Genomic DNA, 22968 nt, shown 5'->3' on the forward strand with positions numbered 1-22968 from the left:
GTCCAGCTCAGTTTCTAGCTTACACTCTATTCCCAGCTATGCCACTGCCAGTACTTTGCCGCTACACCCAAACAGATACTTGGAACCTGCCCAAGCTTGGGCCTGGGAGGCTGCAACGGAAAGAGAACATACAAATGAACTGGTGAACAAATGCACAAATGTGTGCTAGCCGGATGGGTATTTGTTAAGCTTTGATTACATTACCTCAGGTTTGGGAGAAAGGCTTTCTTTCAAATTAATCAGTCTCTTTCCTAATACTTTGCAGACTTGTGCTGGGTCCTCTCCCTATCCAATCTCTTTTCCAGATCTTCCATGGTTTCATGTCCTCATCCAATCTGATTCTTTCCCCAGAAGAGGTACCTCCCCTTCGTGGTCACCATCTTGGCTTCTCCTGCACACATCCCAAAGTTCTGTTGCATCATCTGGTTTGGACTTCGTATGTGCTTACCTCCTCCTGGGTCAGGGTTTCCACTGGGTATGCTCCCAGCAGAATTTCCCCTTTCCCTCCCTCACTGATCTAGCCAATGTCTGGTTGTCCACTGCTGAGATTGGAAAGCTGATCTTCTGGTGATGAAATCCAAGTTGGTGGAGGATGTAGCTTTCCCTTGGGGTGTCTACGGCTGTAATTTCCTGAGTTAATCAGGCTTAACAGTCTAGCTTCCTTCTTCTTTGTTAACTCGTAGCTGCCTACTCTAACAGTACTTTTGTTTTCCTACCAAACTGACTCTTCCACAAAAGCCCTTACTTCTCCTCTTTTGTCTAATCTGTAAACAATGGAGTGACCCAGCAAACTTTACTTCTACCTTCTGCCTCCGTGTTTTTGTCTAACCATAGCTTTTTAATTATTTGATGATGATGTGTAAAAACCATCATTTTACATTCTTTTCTATTTGATGATAGAAATCTTTATTTCTATTCTTGACATTAATAGAACGTCTAATAGACATTTTAACCCTGTATACTTAGTGTCAAACATAGAAACCTCCTACCCCAGGACAGATTCTTCTCTGATGTTCTTCTCAGTGGAAAGCATCAGTTTTCTTAAGCAAAAACTCTACATGCCATCCTCAATTCATTTTTTTTTATTTCACTCCTGCCAAAGCATATCCCATATCAGCTCACCAAAGTTTTTAGACCAATGAAGTTTTAAATCCACACGTTAGGTCCATGTTTCTTTTTTAACACTTTCTAGACACTTTCACAGTTTATCATGATTTTAAAAACATGTATGCATATCTACATAAACTAATCTTTTAAATCATTTTTCTCCTTTTTTCCCTTTATTTATATATTTTCAAATAAAAAATATTTTCTTTATCCTCTTTAAAAAATTATTTAGAAGTTACTAAAACAAAACATAATAACAAATGAGCAGCATGCACAGTGATTCCCAAATGAATGCTTGCTTGTGCAGTGCTTGTTTTAGAATTAGAGCATTCCTAGGATGTTATACTTGACACAGCATTGCAGGTTCATCTGTTTTCAAAAATGGCAGCAATTCATGTTTCTAAGGTTGAAAATTTTACATATTATATTATATTATATTATATTATATTATATTATATTATATAAATTAGATTTTCTTTATTTATCTATTGTTGGAAATTAGGTTGCAGATTTGAAATACAAGTTGAAGTTAGAAGGTGTGAGGCGTTTCACTTTGTTCCTTTTTCCGGGGTTATTTTAATTCTTTAGGGGTTTTTTTTGTTGCATACAAACTTTAAAATTGTTTATTACTAGTTCTGTGAAAAATGAAATTGGAATTTCATAGGGATCATGTTAAATGTATAGACCACCTTGGGTATAATAGATATTTTAACAGTAATAATTCTTCCAATCCGTCAACACAAGATATCTTTCCACTTAATATTCTTTGTATTAATTTATTTTTATTTTTTAAATAGAAATGCACTTTCCATCCTTTATTATATCATTGTGTGAATTTTTGATGTTTTTAAAGCTTAACAAATTACTTGAGAAAAAAAACCCTGATTCAATGTATACTAGATAAATAGTAATTATTGAAAATATTCCCATTCCCAAAAAACCCTATATTTTTTCATTAACATTTTGACAGATGACATACGAGAAAGCTTCTGGTCAGTGAATTTAATATTCTGTAATGAATGACAACTTCTTATAAACTGATTGGCTCCCAAAATCAATAAAGTGAAATGAATTGCAATGTTACTAGAGGAAACACTTCCTTTTAGAAATGTGTAATGTTTATTTTTCTAAATAACACTTCATTTTTGAATTACAACATTAAACAGTTCTGGTTATGTCTTATAAAGAAAAACATTATCTGCAAAAATAATGATTTATCTCACTGAAAATCTAATAGGCAGTAGTAATAAGATCAAGAAAGATCTGTGAAATATTTAAAGTACTTCTTTCAAAACAATTAGCAGAATTCTAGGTACTTTATTCAAAAAGATATTAAAATTAGAGAAAAATATAATTATATAATTTTGTGGTTAATATTTTCACTTAATATAATAATCACCAGATTTCAAAATTCCATAGAAATCCCACGGGTGTCCTGATTCCACACTTACTGTTTCTCCTTGTGAAGCATATAATAAGGATTCAAAAACAAATTGCATTTTGTGAGATAAAAATTATCTAAGAAAAATGTATGAATATTAATAAAGGATTCTCCTTTGAGTCTCATTATGTGATATAGGAAATACAATAAGTATAGAAATGAGTGCTCATCTCTGTGCTTGTTTAAAAAATGAATAGGGGAATTTTAATCTTTTATAAAGTGACATAATTTTACTCCTAAAATTTTCTAGCTAATTTCACTATTGGAAAGAAGAACTAATTGGCCCTGAACACCTGCTCTATGGCTTATATTGTGTTGCATGCATATATAGCTCAGTTAATGACAAAATATTCAAAAGTCCAAAGTAAAATGAGAAAATCACTATGTAAATTGGTGGTTATTAAAATGCGTAAAAGTATATTTTAAGTTTATAAGATCCTATTTTTTATTTTTATTTATTTATTTTTGTTAAATACTTTTGAATTTTATTGTTGTTCAAGTACAATTTTCTGCCTTTCCCCCCCACCTATTCCCCTTACCCAGCCATCTCCACCTCCTACCTCCCTCCCCTGTTTCCATCCCCTTCTTGTTTTTGCCCATGTGTTGTTCATAGTTGTTCCTGTAAACCCTTCACCCTTTGCCCCCTCTTTATCCTCCCATCTTCCTTCTGGATCCTTTACACATGTTCCTTGGCTTGACCCTTCCCCTTCTTCTCCCTACTGTCTCCCTCCTTCCTCCCTTCTGGTCACTATCAGTTTGTTCTTAATTTCAATATCTCTGGTTATATTTTGCTTACTTGTTTGTTTTGTTGATTAGGTTCCACTTATAGGTGAGATCATATGGTGTTTGTCTTTCACCGCCTGGCTTATTTCACTTAGCATAATGCTCTGCAGTTCCATCCATGCTCTTAAAAAGGGTTGGTGCTCCTTTTTTCTTTCTTCTGTGTAGAATTCCATTGTTTTTTATTCTGAATTTATATTGTTTCTTCTTGTTAAAATAGCTTCATTTGATTATATGATAACACATGATAGTTATAGGGTTTGCTTTTGTTTTTATTTGGAAAAATGTAGAAACCATACATGAGTCCCTAAAGGGTTGCAGATGTCCTATGGTTTTATAGAATGTACAGTTGGAAACTATGACTGGCCCTCATGAGATGCTTTTATAGTGTTTACTATTAACCTAAAAGAAAAGAACAAATTGAGGCTCAAAGAAAGAATGAACTTTTCCCAGATCATCTTAAAAATAATGAAGAAGTAATGGCAAATGAAAAAAGAAAACAGATGGAAATAGGTTAGGGGTTGATGAATTAATCTATTAGACACCACTGATTGAACTACTTGTGTCTATCATCCCCTTCTTTGGAAAAATAAAACATCTTTAAAGGTGACATATAGAAAAATTATTTTTGTCATATTACTTAGAATGCATTTATGATGTTTAAAGGTGACACCGAGCCTGCTCTCTCTGGCAGTGCCTCTAGTTATCTCTTTCAAAGTTATTCTAGGCATCATATTCAAAGAGATATTTGGTTGCCAGATTGTGATTTAGATGTAAACAATGAAATGTGCAAACAGGAGTTTGGATAAGTATGTTGTTTGAGAGGTGTTGATTAATTGTTTTTCTTTAAGAGGAAGACCAGAGATAAGTTTAAATATTAAGAACAGATTATAGTAGCCAAGATTTGGAAGCAGCCCAAATGTCCATCAATACATGAATGTATAAAAAAGCTGTGGTACATTTGAATAAAGGAATACTACTTGTCCATAAAAAGAAGGAAATCTTACCTTTTGTGACAATATGGATAGACCTAGAGGGTATTATTCTAAGTGAAATAAGCCAGTTAGAGAAAAAAAGAACAAATAGCATATGATTTCACTTATATGTGAAATTTAGTGAACAAAATAAACTAACAAACAAAATAGAAACAGATTATAGATACAGAGAATAGACTGGCAGCTGTCAGAAAGGAGGAGGGGAGGGGGACTGAGTGAAATAAGTGAAGATTTAAGCCATAAAAACCCCTCACATACATAAACAACAGTATAGTGGTTAGCAGAAGAATAGCCAGGGTCGAGGGGGAGGTAGAAGTAAGTAAAGGGGGGAAATTGTGATAGAAGGAGACTACACTTTGGGTGGTAAACACACAATACAATATACAGATGATGCATTATAGAATCGTGCACCTAAAACTATATATTTTTATTAACCAATGTAACCCCAGAAATTCAATTGAAATATATTTAAAAAGACGGATCACAGTACAAAATGAGAAAGGCTGCATGCAAAGTAATTAACTAGAAATCAATCTAAATCTAAAAACTATGGTGATCTTCATAACAGGGGAAAACATAGGTTATCAGTGGAAATCCAAGCAACGGATAAATGTGAATGATGCAGGTAGCCCATGATGACAATTAAAAGCTCATCACGATAGGATAGTCTTATTTTTCTGGGAAGCTGTGGTTGAAGGCAGAATAATCCAGTCGTTAGAGGCTAGAGGCTTGGTTTGGAATTCAGTCACAAGAAACAAAAGTAGAAATCCTTCAGCTGTTTAGGAATAGTCACTGTCTAATTCCTATCTAGGGTAAGAACTATTCTGAGTTTGGGATAAAGTTGACTATATGACTGAGAGTGAATCACTAATCCAGGGTAGTGATTCTTTTCTTAACTGCTGTAACAGGATTCTCATTCACTCTCTTTTTCCCTTCCTCTTTTCCTTTTTCTCTTTTTCCTCCAAATGTGCATTCCTAGAAAACTTTGCATCTTCATCTGATTAAAATCTATGAGTTTAGAATTCAGTTATTAACAGTTAAAATCACCTTCCTTTGTTGATTCTGCTGTACATCCATTGTAAACACCCTGGGAGTGTTGCAGGCCCAGGGAACTAAGTAATCCTTTAAAAATAATCAGGCCATTTCAAAGTACAATGGATGCAGATTCTAACACACACAAAAAAATAACATTGATCATTTTATGAGTATGATCTTAGATTAAAGACTTTTGGTAAACAAGATGGAACATACAGTATTTGGAGAATTACTTAACGAGGAAATTGGGAAGTGATAATAATGAAATGGAGAAGGAAGCTATCCAGGTAGTATTATATAGTATTAAGCTCATCATGAATTTACAAAAATTTAAAGTAAAATAATGATACTTTTAACTGGCTTTGTTTATTATACATGATAATTAGAGAGTAAGGAAAAGGTAGGAGATAACATTTATGAATGAAGTTATTAGAAAACAGCTGATAATTATTAATTGATGGAGAAAATCTTGAACTTAGAATGACTAAATGTTAGCTGGCAAATGCTTATAATAGTTTTTTAATCTTTGAAGTGCACAAAAAGCTTGTAGGGATCTCGTTAAAGTACAAATTCTGTTTTAATGATTTGGGGGTTAGGCCCAATATTCTGCATTTCCAACAAACTCTATAAAGATATCACTGCTGATCGTTCTATAGATAATGTTTTGAGTAGCAATTCTTTATTCATGGCCATCAAAATAAGAGATTAATGTTGGATAAATTTATAGCTCAACAGAGAAAAGAAAATATATTTGTTTTGTGATTTTATTCTTTAACAATATCAGTGATCCACTCCACTTCTTTCTTAGATTGACTCTAGGTATTGAGGGCAGATTTTATAATGTCAGCTTCAGATGCTGACAGGATTCCATATTAATGCACTCCATAAATCTTAACAAGACAGTTAAGGAGTACACTACATAATCTCTACTCAGGCCCAGGGAGCAAGGAGTACACTAAGTAAGGAATACACTAAGTAATTGCTACTTAGTGTTATTATAAACATATGCATTCATTTCATTTAAAAAGTTCAGAATAATCTTTTTGAAGTTTATGAGAGTAAATTATCCTTCAAGGATTATATTTTTCAACCTTGCATGAAACTTGAGGTTTCTTAATCCCAGAATCAAAACTCTGATTTGTTTCTAAAAAGATTACAAAAACCTTGGAAGATTGGAATTATTCCAAGAGTTGTTAACTGACTGTACTTTGGAATGAATGCTGGCTTTAATCAGTTTATTAATGCCCCAATAAGATGGGACAAGGTACCAACCTGAAGCAAAAGACAACAACAGACAACAATAACAAATAACGCTGTAGTGCAAGGTGTGAGCAGCTTTAGCTTCAGCATAAAAAGTGGGACCATGACAGCAGGAAGTTTAACATGATAGTGATCAAAGGCCAAAGCATTGACAACAGAAACAGTAATATTGACTGTGGTTACAGCCACTTTCCACATGCTTGACGTGGGGCATTGATACTCTTACTGTAAGACCTACTCCTTTGAAACTTGGTCATTTACAAATTTGGAATAAATGATACAACAGCAGCACCAACTCTCTTGTGCCTTCTGGAGACCTTGACATTATATTTTTTACTTTTGTTATCAGTAGAAATTGGAGATTTCACAGTCCAAAGCAGGAGAAATAGAATATTAAAATAGCAGTTACATGTGTTAGAAGACTCAAAGTAGGGGCCTGATCTCACTAAAATGATGAAACTGTTTTGGAAGTATTTCAAGGAACTGGGTTTCTTACAAATGGAAGATATAGAGCCAGAGAAGCAGTGTTTTGTAGCTGGCATTTAATATCACCAGAATTTCAGGACCTAGAAAAAATACATGGTGCCTATTTTAAAAGTCCGCAGAGAAAAATTTACTTTATGTATGCTTTTTTTTTTAAATTTTTAAATTTTATTTAGTTATTTTTCAAGTACAGTTTTTTGTCTATTTTTCCCATCCCAGCCTCCCCTGCCCCTTGCTCCCCACCTCCCTCCCATTTCCTCCCCCCCCCCTTAGTTCTCGTCCCTGTGTCCTTCCTATTTGTTCCTCCAAATCCCTCCCCCTTTTTCCCCTTAACTTCCCTTCCTTCTCCCCTCTGGTCACTATCCCCTTGTTCTCTATTTCAGTGTCTTGGGGTTTTTTTTTTCTGCTTGCTTGGTTGTTTTGCTGTTTAGCTTCCTGTTAAAGGTGAGATCATATGGTATTTGTCTTTCAGCACCTGGCCTATTTCACTCAGCATAATGCTTTCCAGTTCCATCCATGTTGTTGCAAAGGGTAGTAGCTCCTTCTTTCTCTCTGCAGCATAGAATTCCATTGTGTATATGTACCACAATTTTTGGATCCATTCATTTACTGATGGGCACCTAGGTTGCTTCCAACTCTTGGCTATTGTAAATTGTGCTGCTATGAACATTGTGGTGCATAGGTTCTTTGATATTGATGTTTTAGGATTCTTAGGATATAATCCTAGCAGTGGAATTGCTGGGTCAAAAGGCAGGTCGATTTTTATTTTTCTGAGAAAAATCCATACTGTTTTCCATAATGGTTGTACCAGTCTTCACTCCCACCAACAGTGAACTAAGGACCCCGTTTCCCCACAACCCCTCCAACATTTGTTGTTTGTTGCTTTGTTTATGATAGCCATCCTGACTGGTGTAAAGTGGTATCATACTTTTCTTATTAAGAAACATACCAGAAACCTAAAATTTCTAGTTGAGAATGGAATGGAGAATTTTACAGAGAATATGTTAAAGTGATGAATTCCAAAATCAAGAGCAAGAAAATAGCCACTTTTTGTTTGGAAATAGCTTTTTGAGAATGAAAAGTGATTGAAGTTAAGGGAGTATATTTGTACAGGAAGAAGAAAAGTAAAATGTGAGTGACATGATAACAATACACGGGTTTTGTGCCTGGGAAATATTAACAAACATAAATTGAGTAAAGAAAGAAATGGAAAATCTTAGTCAGAAGCCAAATCAGGTGCCTGAATAATTAATACTATTAATTTTACAAACAAAGTAAGAGCGCTTCATTATTTAGATTTTTTATGACTCAACTATTTTGCCATCTAAGATGTTGATAACTACTTACAAGATGCTTTTTATTTTCAAGTTTCCCTGCCAACTTAAATAGAAATTATTAATGAATTTACTCCTGAAGTTTTTAAATAAGCATAATCTACAAGTAAGGAAAACATACCTTTGGTGCAGGATCCATGTCTTTCTCAAGGGTGTGTCAGGACGGTGGCTGAGGTGGGAAAGAGAGAAGGAGAGAGAAAGAGGGAAGGAGAGAGAGAGAGATTATGCACTATCATTTGCTAGAGCAGCAGGCCCAAAATGAGAGTGAACCCTTTCATCACTTACTATAATGTTATAAGCAGCAAGACTGTTAAAACTGGAGGAAACATCTCCTACTATTTTTTTATAAAACAGTGCACCTGCCAAAGGGCAGGTGGGTCAGTGGTTATTATACTGTTGAGGCACCTAAAAACAAAAGGCTCTGGGGTCTAGGGAGGGCTAGATAAAAAAGTAAGAGACACAGAGGAACCAGGTATTGAGTCAGAACGAGGAATAATGTCTTTAAGATTTTTCCCTCTTCCATCAGAAGGTCTCAAGAAATAAAATGTAGAACACTGTTGTTGAAGTTATTGAGAGGAAACCAAAATATACATATTTGGTTGGGTCAAATTTAATCAAAGTTCAATAGTCATTATACATCTTATTTTTTCTTGTGATTTACTAAAAATGATTTGTGTCAAATTACAGAACTAATGGTTAGTCATCACTATGAGAAGTGACTAGATAAAACAAGTAAACCACTTGTTTTTATTTATTTAGCATTTATTGGGTGTTTTTTGAAGAATTGAAGACTGAACTCAAAATCGGATTGACTATCCGTAGTAAACACAATATTAAAAGATATCAAAGGTACAATTTTACACACCGTGTATGCATACTTTATAGTTCTTTTTCTATGACAATCCACACTAAGGCCTAAGTTATATTTTCTTTTTAACAGTAGTTTTTCTGATGGTTAGAATGTCAATGTATATAGATATTCTGCAATATCTGCTTCTGAGAGAATTATTTCTTTGCTGTTTGTGTTAATTGCTTCTTTTCTTTTGATACAACCTTTGTAACATGGCTTTGACATTGGATCTTACATAAGCCTACTCACTTTATAACAGAGAAAAAAATGGTCAGTGTTCTATTCCAAAAATCCTTTGAAATTGGGTACTTATCTAAGTCCTTAAAGGATTTAAAGGTGAATTTGATATGATCATCTATCTATCGAATTTTATAAAATACTCTATCCTTCACATTAGGGATGTATCATCATCAACTAAGGAATATTATTTCATGTTTTGCATTGTTTATCAAGGTAAAAGTTTTAGTATAATCAGAAATATACTTCTATTTTTAAATCAATGTAAAACCAATCTGAAAGAAGTTATTTTAATAAGTGTTTGTGATTATATATATTATATATTTAATATACTTAACATATATAATATATATAGTGGGGCAAAAGTAGTCATACAGTTGTTTGTATGGAAAATAATATAGTAATTAATAAATAATCCAAGAATAAACTGTGTTTCTTGTGCTCACAACTGTAAGCCTTTTGTCTCACCCTGCATATAAAAAACTAATCCATTATTCAGCTAACTCAGACAAAAATGTAATTCTGGGGTTGCAAACAAAATTATATAAACATATGTGTTTGGTATTTACCATTCAACCACTTTGAAATACTAAATAAGGTACTGTATCACTGTTATTTTTTTGAGAATTATTCTTTTGGGATTATTTTCACCAGATATATTGAAGGATCTCTGGTATTTGCTTACTCACTCCAAAGTGATAAATATAGGTCTCTGTTGCTGAAAGTAAAAAGTAAAAAGAAAAGTTGTGCTTGAATCTGTTTTTGCTGCTTTAACCCTCACCAGTCTGAGTTGTCCAGGGAAGTAGTCATCAAGTTTACCCCAGCTTTTGAAAAATAGCAATATACTTAGACAAACTTATACCAATTCAATCCACATATTTGAGAGTGTGGTTGAGAAACTGATAGTTAAAAACAGGTGATTTAAATTTGCATCTATATTTTAGACGTTCTGGTCTAGATCCATAGACTGCTTACTATTAGTACAGCCACTCCCCTGAGAACTGGCTCAAGTCCTCTCAAGATTCTCTCTCATATTTGCTCCTATATTTTGGTTTCCTGGGATAACATCTAATAATAGACATTAAGGTTCAAATAAGGCAGTCCTTTTCATCCACAGCAAAATTTTCAGTAAGTACAGCCTCAATCATGCACTTTTCAAAAACCTGAGGAAGCAGGTGGAGAGGCGCTGCTCACTACTGCCCACACCCACACACACACTCACACTGATTACTTTACAGTAAGAAAATCGTCTCCCTTTCTTGAAATTGTAATCAGGATGATACATGCATCTTATATCACTAAAACACTTAACTAGCTGTGCGCACCTGCAACCGGATTTAAAATGACTTCACAGTTTTTTTTCCCAACAGTAGGTAATCAATACACATTTGTTTTACTGAGGTATCTATATTGACTTCTCTAAAAGAAAAGTTTCATGGTACTATAACTTAATTTTTAAAAAAGCTAACACTGAAATTGATCAGTGGCTATGAGGTAAACTTTGTGAGGACCTTGGCAGATACCAAAGCAGAGTCATGGAGACAGTAGTAAGTTCCCAAGGTTGTAGAGGTAAGGAAGGGTCAGTGTCAGCTTTGGACAAAGCCACTGTGTGCTAGTCTCTCATGAGCTTTCACTTGTGCAAATTGCTGGCAACTTCCCAAACCAGTGACTCTGTCCTGGCATTGAGCGTCTTACTATGGGGAACTGAAACCCCAGGGGATTAAAAACAGATGACTAACATGCTTATGATTTTTAAAAATTTACTGACGAGTCTCTCATATGCAGTTTAAAAATGGAGCCCAAGCCTTCCTGGTTATATCCCTCTGCCATACAACTCAGAGATGATTTGTACTTGGCTGTTGTACTACTCTGCTGTCAAAATGCCCTATATGTCTTTTTCTCTTCTTTTACAAATTGTCTTTATGTTTTATTAATAGCATCCGATCTTGTTGCATTACATTTTTATGATACATCCACTAATTTGCTTTTTGGAAGTAGATGGAAAATGAATAAGCAAATACTTTTATTTATTAAAAATTCTTGATTTATACATTATTGTGATTTATTTAAAAAATTAAGTCCATTATGTAGAAGTATTTTCTATATTATGAAAAACAACCAAAATAGAGAAAAACTTCCTGATGGTGGAATTTTTTATTAGTTTTTAAGTGGCTTCGTGTCAACTTACCATTGACTGATTTGGTCCTGTGGGTGAGCCAGGCTTTTTATATTTGTAAAAAATAGAGTTATATTTATGTTGACAATGTGGCAGGTTATTTTGAAAAATATATTGTTAATCTCCATTTGCTAAGGGTGGAACTAAAATTCAGGAGTTTATTTGGTGTCAGTTCCTACCATTCCTAAGGAACAAATCAGTGGTTGGGATAAAATATTTTCATTTTAGTCCCAATGTACTTCCCACACAAGGAGTGTAGGTAAATGACTCAGCTATTTTTTGTGTGACATATATTTTTCAAAGGCTGATAAAGCACAGGAGAAATTTCAAAAAGGGTTCAGAATATAAACATTAGGTTGGAATCTATACAATGTCAAGCAGAGATGAAGCAATAGTGGAGTTATAGATTGATGAGTGGCATTAATGAAAGTTTAGACAAAAATACAGATGACTCATCAAGATCTAGCCAAGGTTGCTGAGTACAGCAGTGCAGGTGAATAATGACAATCCATTTCAAGGAAACAAAGTTAACAAATGCCACCTTTCTTTACCTCTAAATACTCAGTGTTTGAGAATTCTCGCTCCTTTGAGAATTATTAACATATATTTAACAAGGTGATTCTATATTCAGATTCTTAGCCGAAGTTGAAAGCTTGGCTTTGTTTCAGAATTTACGTCTTACTACTTTAAAAGAGTCTTTTTTTTTTGACATAATGTGTCATGTATCATAGATATAAGAGTAGAAGCTTTACATGAATAATATGGTTAAAGATTATGTCTTCCCCTCATTTATCCCCAGTTATCTTCTTATAGTTTTATGTATGTCTGCCCTGTGGCTGATACTTTACATTGTCCAGATGTTCACACGTAAACTCCCAAATCATATATAACTCTCTAAAATCAGGTGTGAGACAGTGAGTAAAATCTAGCTAAGTCATCAGTCAGCTTTAAAATATTTGTTTTATTACTGAGAGTTCAAGGATTTTGTGCCTCAAATAAATATTTGGAAAAGCAATGGCCAATATTGACATTTAAGCCCATAATAGATGAAAGCCATATTCTGTTACTGAAGTTTTTGTTGATTAACTTGGATTGTATGGGAAAGAATAAACAAATGGGATCTCATCAAAATAAAAAGCTTCTGCATGGCTAAAGAAAACAGTATTAAATTAGCAAGACAACCAACTGTATGGGAAAACATATTTGCCAATGATACCTCAGACAAAGGTTTAATCTCTAAAATATACAAAGAACTTACGACTCCACTCTAAGAAGACGCCACAACCCAATTAGAAAATGGGAAAAGGACTTGAACAAACACTTCTCCAAGGAGGACATACAGAACATTCAGAGACACATGAAGAGATGCTCAATATCATTAGCTATCAGAGAGATGCAAATTAAAACCACAATGAGATACCACTTTACACCAGTCAGGATGGCTATCATAAACAAAGCAACAAACAACAAATGTTGGAGGGGTTGTGGGGAAACGGGGTCCTTAGTTCACTGTTGGTGGGAGTGCAGACTGGTACAACCATTATGGAAAACAGTATGGATTTTTCTCAGAAAAATAAAAATCGACCTGCCTTTTGACCCAGCAATTCCACTGCTAGGATTATATCCTAAGAATCCTAAAACATCAATATCAAAGAACCTATGCACCACAATGTTCATAGCAGCACAATTTACAATAGCCAAGAGTTGGAAGCAACCTAGGTGCCTGTCAGTAAATGAATGGATCAAAAAATTGTGGTACATATACACAATGGAATTCTATGCTGCAGAGAGAAAGAAGGAGCTACTACCCTTTGCAACAACATGGATGGAACTGGAAAGCATTATGCTGAGTGAAATAGGCCAGGTGCTGAAAGACAAATACCATATGATCTCACCTTTAACAGGAAGCTAAACAACAAAACAAACAAGTAAGCAGAAAAAAAAAAACCCAAAAAACAAAGACACTGAAATAGAGAACAAGGGGATAGTGACCAGAGGGGAGAAGGAAGGGAAGTTAAGGGGAAAAAGGGGGGAGGGATTGGGAGGAACAAGTAGGAAGGACACAGGGACGAGAACTAAGGGGGGGGGGGAAATGGGAGGGAGGTGGGGAGCAAGGGGCAGGGGAGGCTGGGATGGGAAAAATAGACAAAAAACTGTACTTGAAAAATAACTAAATAAAATTTAAAAAATAAAATAAAATAAAATAAAATAAAGACAAAAAAAAGAAATATGTTTACATTAGTAATTTTGGATTCAAAACAAACATTAAAAAAGAATAATAGTAAACTATTTTAATTGAGTTCAATTTCATGATATTTTATAGTTTCCTCTTAAAAATGTTTATGACCTCATTACATTCTAATACCCTTGAAATACCCTTCTAATTTTCATGTTTGTTCGTTGTCTAGCATGACATTATATGTGGTAGTGACCAAAATATTTGCACTAAATTACTACCTATACTATTTACATCATCTTCAAATTACCATGCATCGATTATTTTGTCTTTCTTTGTCGTTAGAATGTATGTCTATGTGTGTATTAATAGTCTACTTTCTCAGAAGTCTTAATATTTATGATATATTGGGGGAACAAATGGTAGAAGAAAAACAAAAGGGATCATCTACTGACAACGAAAGAAATAATACTTTTTCAGATAAGAACAGATGAAATCACTTCTTATACTTCCATATGCTTCTATTGCAGCCGGTCACATTTACAGCAGAAGAAAAGCAATCATAAATAGGATTTGGTGATGAAATTTCCTATAGTTCTACATACATTAACTAAGAATTTCAAGTGAAAACAATAGTTGAAACATGTTGGTTTACACGTTTTAGCAAGTAATTTGTAATTTTGTTGCAATCTCTTCCACTAATGTGTTTTAAAATGATTGTATTTCTTTCTGAAACTCAATTCTCTCAAATGCATATTCACCCTGAATGGTGATCACATTATTTTGAGGCACAACTCTAATAACAATATTTAATAATACAGATGGTTTATGCATCACATTTTATCAAGTTAGATATTTGCTAGTAATGTGCATTTACATAATTAAATTACACTCATGTCTACTATTAAACATAATGGCTAAGAAATGTCTTGTGATTCATAGTATCAGATATTGCACATCATGCTAATATATTTAATGAAATTAGTATTATGCAATATATAATGAGACACCCAATAATGTCAGATGGTTTAGGATAGATCAACAAGTCCTGAGGATATATAATACTCATATAGAAGAAGGATATAATTATAAATTATAATGATATTTAAATTGAGTTTCTCTAGGAAATGAATAAAACATAATTGTTGTTAAGTATATACTTCTAGTTGATGAAAGCTGTTTCATGAGAGGGAGAAAAAATGAGAGGATATTTTACAATGAGCACCAAAGGCAAGAAACTGAATTAAAATAAGGAAGGGGATTTTTGGCAGCAGATAAAGTGTTAGATCAAAACGACTCATAGAAATTCCAGTGGTGATACAAACAATAGTTTACCTCTAGACTCTGTATAAGGTTCTGGGTATATAAGTAGTTATATAAATGAAACACAATGCTTGAATGTAATTGTTGCTGAGCAACAGACAAACTTCACCAATGTTTGGGTACATCTCCTATCATATAAACTGATTACAGTATCATGAAATTTCTTTTTCTCAAAAATACCCTTGGACTATGATGAAACCTTCAAACTGTGATGGCTATATGTGTCATGATTTTCCTCAAATCAAAAATATGAACATTCTTTAATTAAAAAATAAATCTGTTATAAGAATTGTGGTTAAGGAGAATGCTGAGAGTTTTCCCCCTAGTGCCAAACTGGAAACAGAGCTGCTTCTGGGCCCCTGTTCTTTATTTATTTCTACTACTGAAAAACAAGCCATAAGTTCTTTTGCAATATGAAGAGCAACTGTAGATTATTTTCACTTTGTATTTTTAAGCTGTTCTTTTGAATTCTAAAACAATAGCTTTGGAGTTTTTATAAACTTGGAAAAACATTTATTCAATGCACTTATGATTACTTCTGTGAAAGTACTGCTTTATAATACAAGATTTAAAGTAAAAAAAAAAACAAAGAAAGGAAGCCATAAGTTTAAGGGGGAAGTCAACAGTTTTTTTTCCCTTTCACAAAAATTGTTGTCCTTAGGGCGCTGATGAAAACCCATTGCAGTTGGAGAAAGACTGAAAAAAAAACCCTTTCTGCTCATGCTCTGAGAAGAAATATGTGCTAAGCCCAGCATTATAGCTGAAGTAGAACAAGATAATGGTGAAAGCCGTGTATCCTATACTCAGGGACACAGTGTCTTTCTAAAAATCAAGCTTAATCCAAGTAGATTTACCAGAAAGTGAGCATGCTTTGTATAAAAGTAACCATCAAATACAGCAGGAAGGACTGAAAGAACCAGATATTTATTTTGAGGTACAGTGCAAAGAGACAACTAAATGCCAAGAGTGAAGCAGACATTGAAGGAAGATCTAGCTCAGTAACCCCCATCCTAAATATGCTACTAAAGGAACTAGATGTCTGTGGAGCACTGAGGGTAACCATAGAAACGACAAATCTCAAATCTCTTTTGCTCCTGACTAGATGAACACCAACTCCATGCTAAAGTCCAAAATCATTTGCCTCATTCCCTGTGGCCCTATACAAGATGTCAGCATTATAAAAAATGTCAAGTCAATTAGCTAATGCCAATGTTCATGCCAATTACCAAGTGAATTTAGGATGTAAGTGTGACAAATGGTGCTGTCAAGTCCTATTACTTGAGAGACTAGTTATTGTTTATCTTGAAAACATGGATGCAATGGGTGGGATCTGCTTGGCTGTAAAAAAGCTGCAATTTCTTTATGTCTTGGCAATTTCCTTGCAATTAAATATGATGAGCGTTACATTCTGGTTAAATGCTTATTCAATAATAAAATTGATTTGTTTTTGAATTCTACATTTATGGAGAGGTTTTATGCTAGTTTCTGAATTGAATGAACTGGATGATAGTGTCCACAAAACAGTCCAGTAAAACCCTGAATTATTTTTAAAAATGTCTTTCCTTTGTCTCTCTAATCTTTTGGAATACTAGACAGATGAACCACCCTCTCTAAAGTCAAGATTTTACCATTTAAACAAACATAAGAAGTAAGACTGTAAAATATCATTAGGATCATCTATCATTTGAAAATATAAGCCAGGAAGTTCGCCTACTTGTTGGCCTCTTAATAAGCTATTATCTGTGGGATGTGGGGGGAGGCGGAAAACTATCTTTGAACAACAATAAAAACGTTTTAAAAATAAGCTATTATCTTTCTATCACATATGGAATAGGTATATGAAAATCCAGTCTGGCAATGTACTAAGGACAGTTCTCTTAATTTGTATGAATTAACATAAATACCTCCCTCACCCTGCCAAGGATAAATGAGAGCACAACTTCTTTAGCTGGTAATGCATTACCTGCTGTTTGAAGACATGGCATGTGTGCCTGGTAGATTAACCCTGAATCTGCTTCACATCTTGACCCATATTTCACCTCCAGGAGTCTCTTATCATTCATACAGTTTGTAGTCAGAAGCAGACATGATGAAAGAGCCTGATCACGGAATGACTGGAAATTTGGTAAAGGCTGTGTCCTCATAGGAAGGTAACAGGATGGGGACTAGCTGAACTAACTAATAAACAAGGTATTAAGCTGATAATTAAGGGAAAGACAACCAGAGTGTTATTAATTTGTGTTTTTCTTGGCTCATACATGGGAAATTGTAACTGTAGAAATTCTAATGTTGGGAAATTGTAACCCACTCCATCATTCTTTTGACATAGTTGCTGTGAGTTCTGACTTTGACAAATATGTAGTGTGTAGACCAACAGCACGTTTGTTTGAGAATCCTAGGAACTAACTGTTCAAAAGATATAGACTCTGACCTTTAAGCATCCCAGCTTTGGGAGATTTGTAGACCTTCATCTGTGAAGTGAGGATGACATGAAGCCAGGATGGACAAACCAGGATGATGTATCCTGGACCATTATTTGTCTTATCAGAATGGACCGTGCTAATTTACAGGTGGAGAACTTGTTAACCCCCTTCATTGATCTCTTTGTTCTGTGTTCTTCTCTCTCCCTTGTACAAGTTTCTGCCTCCACTGAGAGGTGGAGATAAACTTTAAGACCTGAGTCCCCCATCTTTCCAGGATATGGGCTTTGAGACATGTCCCCTATCTTCCAGATGGCTGGCATCTGAAATTAAACCACTTTCTTTCACATCAGCACCTGCCTCTCAAGTATTGTCTTTCATAGCATCAAGACCTGCTTTGGGTTATAAAATCAGCCTTCCAGATTTGGATCCTCAAAGCTGCTGCCACTGAGAATCTGCCCAGATTTTGCAGTTATCCACCTGCCTTCCTCACCAATAGATATTAGTCCTTTAAAAGCTTCTCTTCCCTTTTCAGAATTACTCCAAAACATGTTTCTAGTTTACAGCCCCCCAGGCATGGAGGTGGCTACTGCATGCGATTCAACTACCAGTCAACTATGCTCTGTTGGTGAAGGGAGCACATTAAGGTCCACAAGATCCTGACACTGAGGGATACTGTGACCAAGGAAAGCTGACTATCACCATCTCCCACAGATGTGGGAGAACTAAGGCCATTAGAAAAACATCAAGAGGGATTGCTAATGACACTACTTGAAGCCTTTTCATTAAAGGTAAGCCAGGAGAAGATGCAGTGATGTACTGAGAAAATGAGGGAGTTCACCACTGATTTCCGTTAGCACTTAGTTGCAGCTCAGAATTCACTGGCATGGACCTCGGGACAGGTCAAAATCATGCTCCAGTCTTTTCAATTGTTTTCTGGGTTCTCCTGCAGACCACCCAACCCCAAGTTAGGGTGGAAGAATGGCAAGGACAGAAATTACTCTAATCCTGCGATCAGGCACTTAGTTTCAGGACACTCTAGGGAAAGGGAGAAAAGACTACTGAACTGGTGCTCAGATGGCACTCTTTAATAAAGGGAATGATCCTTAACTTTGGTCAGTTTATAGAGGTAAGAAAGGAAGAAGGAGTACTCTATGCCTCTGTTTCAAGAAACACAAATATTAGAAGGATTATAGAAAAGAATTGCAGAATGTAGAAATTACGGAAAACAAGAGGACTAGGAAAGCCTTCGAAGGTCAAAATTCTCAGCTATGAGATAATTATGAGAGTCAAATGGCACAAAACTGACAGGTTGAGGGAATTTTTAAGGGGAAAGTTGAGAACCACATGTGTCAATAATTTTTCCTCAGGCTAATTTACCCTTATCTCTTCTGATAGATACTGGTGTTACTTATTCCGGAATTTTCTCACATATTCTTGCTTTCCATATGGTAAAGATCAGCATAGGTTGTCAGTAGTTTGAGTCAACCTTCAGCTTTTTTCTTTTTCAACCACTGTTCTCATATAAGTAGGTTCTCTTACTGAGAAAGACACAAACTTACTTTCTCTTGATTCTCCTGTAACTCTCAGAGAATTTACAGGAGACATATGAGGTGCAATTTAAAGATGATTATATTCTGTACCGTGGAAGGAGTGTCTGTGAAACTCTGGGGGAAAAGCACTTGACTTGGTTATTGTACACTTTATTAAAACAACAACAACAATAACAATAACAACAACAAAAGACAAAAATTCACCAGGAGCATGGTAGGGAGTGACAGTCTCATATTGTATTGGAAAGACACCTTGATCTGGAATAAATGCAAACATCAAAACTCTAGGGAATAATGATAAGGTTTAATTTCTTCAATAAAAACAGGCTACAGAAATGACAGGTAATGGCTAGTATTGTTCAGTTCTCAGTTAAAAGAAATAAAACTGGCTATTGAAAAATTAGAAAAACAAGAAATAACTTTAAAAAGGGCACTCACTTTATCATGCTCTCACACTTCCAGTAAAGAAGGATGATAAATTTAGAAAAGATGGTCAAGGACTCTATGGATTTGTAGACGATCTTAGCCACTAATCTCTGTAGTTCCTAATCCTGGAAATATTCTGAACTATTCTGACTTTGGTACCATTGTTTCCAATGGATCTCTGTAATTAATGTTTTCTCTGTAATCCTTCCCTCTCTCCTTTTCTTCCTTTCTTCTTTCCTTCCTTCCTACCATCATGTATTCTAATGGACCAGTCTAAATTTTTACTTGCTTTTGCTTATGAAGTAGTCCAGTATTTATGTCAAAGTGCACCTCAAGATTTTGAAACTCTCCTACTATTTTCTCTAATTATTAAAAAAAGCACAGATATCTTTTTAGACTAGTCCAGTATTATAGACATCGGATTCTAACTTTTTCATAAGAAACAAAATCACTGAATGAGCAATTGCGTGATAATTCCCCACATCATCTGGTTTGGGTCCTAGAATGTGAGGAGGCTTTAGAAAAATTTTGGTGATTCCAAATTTTGAAAAACATGACCTTATTTGTCTGACTTTCATATTGCACATTTGATAATGAACTTGGGATAAATGTTCATTTAAAGTTTTCTGTGTTGTGGTGACATATTATAAAACCTTAGAAGCTGTGTTTATATTACTACAATGGCAATTCTTGATTCTGGATTTCATATTAATATATGCATTACTATTTTATAAATAAATGTTTCTTTAGTTTCTGTCATGCCACAGGAAAAAAATAAATTAAAATGGAGTGTTTTCTACTAAAATGAGAATTAAAATATCTCATGAAAAATTTACAGCTGCTCTCTTAGAAACTTTACAATAGCCTTTTCAGATGTCAGTCATTCATTATAAAGCTCACACATGGCATAGGGACAACATTTCTAAAGGCAATAATTTTGCTGACAGAGCTGCAAATGATGCAATTCAAACCTGATAGTCTTTAAACTTGGAAACCGCACTTTTATTACACTGAGAAACTTTTGTTCAATGAGAAAACATGAAAGAAAATAGACAAATGGACTATAAAAGGAAATGAAAATAATTTGGCAAGACTGTGGGAATTATCCAACAAAATAATTCCTATATCTTAGTTATTTAGTTGATTAGTATTGTTGTGCCCTAAAAAAGAATCATCTGAATAAAAGAAGAATTTTAAAGGTATTAGATTCTTACCATGCCCTCCATTTTTAAAAAATGTATTTAAAGAGCTTGTGATTTGTGAACAGAATTTCTACAGGCTACACACAGTGAAGTTCTCCCTGATGAACTTTACTAGGAACCAGATAACAGATGAATTTGATTGAGCTAAAGCTCGTAATGTTATGAGATACGAGCTCGTTTTGGTGTGTATGACGTCTGGACAGTCTGAAGTCATTTCTTCTTCAAAAGCTGGTACTCAGACAGTAATAATGGGTCTTCTATAAAAATAATAAAATAAAAATAAGTGAACAAACAAACTCATAGATACAGAGAGCATTTTGACAATTGTCAGACAGAAGAGGGGTTGAGGAGTTGGGTAAAAAGAGGGAAGGGACTAAGAATTACAAGTATAGCATAGAGAAGATAGTCAATAATATTGTGACAACTATGTATGGTGTCAGATGGGTACTAATTTATCAGACTTATCACTTCATAAATTATATAAATGTCTAACTTTAATGTACAGCAGAAATTAATATAATATTACATATCATCTATAACTGAAAAATGAAATAAATATTTTTGAAAGGGTATAAGTTTCTACCCTAAAGACTGTCTACATAAAATTCTAATTTTAGCACGAAAGTCTCCAATTTGCATCCTTTTGTTATATATTTAGAATGATGTATCATGTCTTTGAACTTTAGAGTTAATTACTCATATATGCGTGTTTGTGTATATATATATGTTCATGTCTATGTATGTTTGTATATAGATTATTGATAATTAAATATTAATTATGTTGAATATAATTTGCATGCTTCTACACTGAAACACAGTTCTATAAGAACACATATCAATTTGGTAAACACATTGCTTAACAAAAACAAGTGCTTAATGAATATTTAACAAACAAATGGGTTTATGAATAGATACAATTTTCTTCTTTGACAATGGGGTTATGACTGTAGATAAAACTCCCCTTCGAAACTGACAGCTGATTGTGACTTGAAGTAGACATTTTAAAGAAAAGTTCATTAGGTTGTCAATTCAAAACTGATTCTAAAAACTATCTTTAAAATATTTTAATTTTTACAGATGGTGAATATCTTGTATTTAGTATAATATACCAATATTTAATCGAAAAGCTCTTTTGCTGCTTTCGTAGCTATTATTTTACATATATATTTCAAGTGGTATATAATCATATACAAAGAACAATTCCAACTACTTCATAGTTTTCTTGTTCAAGCATCCATGCCCTTGTTCTTTCGAATGAACATCTGAAATAGAAAAAAGAAAAAAGTGCCAGGAGTGCTGGTTGACTCGTTTCCTCAGATTGAAGTGGACAGAAACTGACTTTTTCAAGTAGTGTTTAATAGTGAAAGCAAAATGTTCCTGTGTCAAGCTGAAGGTGGTAGAGGCTAAAGAGGCTTTTATCCCTCTGAGTGGGCCTTTTTTAATATTTTTTTATAAGAAATCAACCTCTATTGTGGAAGGAATGAAACAACATGAGGTTTCTGTACTCCTGGGCAGAAAGACTGAGATGGCAATCCAGTAAAGGTAGGATAAGAACAGAAAGGAAGAGTGACTGGACATTGTCTCTTAAAGGCAGCCTAAATCAGAGATCATCGTGACAAAAGTTTAAGGCTGGCCTTAGGGTCGGAACTTTGGGGACCTGTAGAGAGTTGAAAGGGGCAATAACTATCAGCTTCATAGAGACCGACATGGCTGTTGCTGAAGGGAATTCATCTGAGGTCTGAGTGTAGGCAATCATGAGGCTTTGGATCCTTGTCAGTACTTCACTTTGATGTTGAAAAGTCAGTATTTGAGGAAGCCCTCCCCAGCTCTATGCTCTGATGACTTCATTCACCAATATGATTACTTTGGGAAAAGAGTAATGGGGGAAAATATGAACAAGTAAATCATTGTTAAAATTTCCAGATTTAATGCAAGAATAAATCTCCATATTTAAAATATCAACCTATTTCCAGCTCTTGGAGAATTTAAGATAAAAAGTAAGGAAGGAAGGAGGGTGGGAAGGAGAGTAAGAAGGAAAGAAGGAAGGAAGGAGTCAAGTTAAAGTACAACATCATAAAAAGTCAAAATATCTGAAGTGAGTAAAACATTCTCAATTATTTCATAAATATATACAATAAATAAAATGAGCAAAAATAAACATCACAATAAA

This window comes from Artibeus jamaicensis, unplaced genomic scaffold, assembly GCF_021234435.1.
Source record: "Artibeus jamaicensis isolate MK-2021 breed Jamaican fruit bat unplaced genomic scaffold, CSHL_Jam_final scaffold_474, whole genome shotgun sequence".
Taxonomy (NCBI): Eukaryota; Metazoa; Chordata; class Mammalia; order Chiroptera; family Phyllostomidae; genus Artibeus; species Artibeus jamaicensis.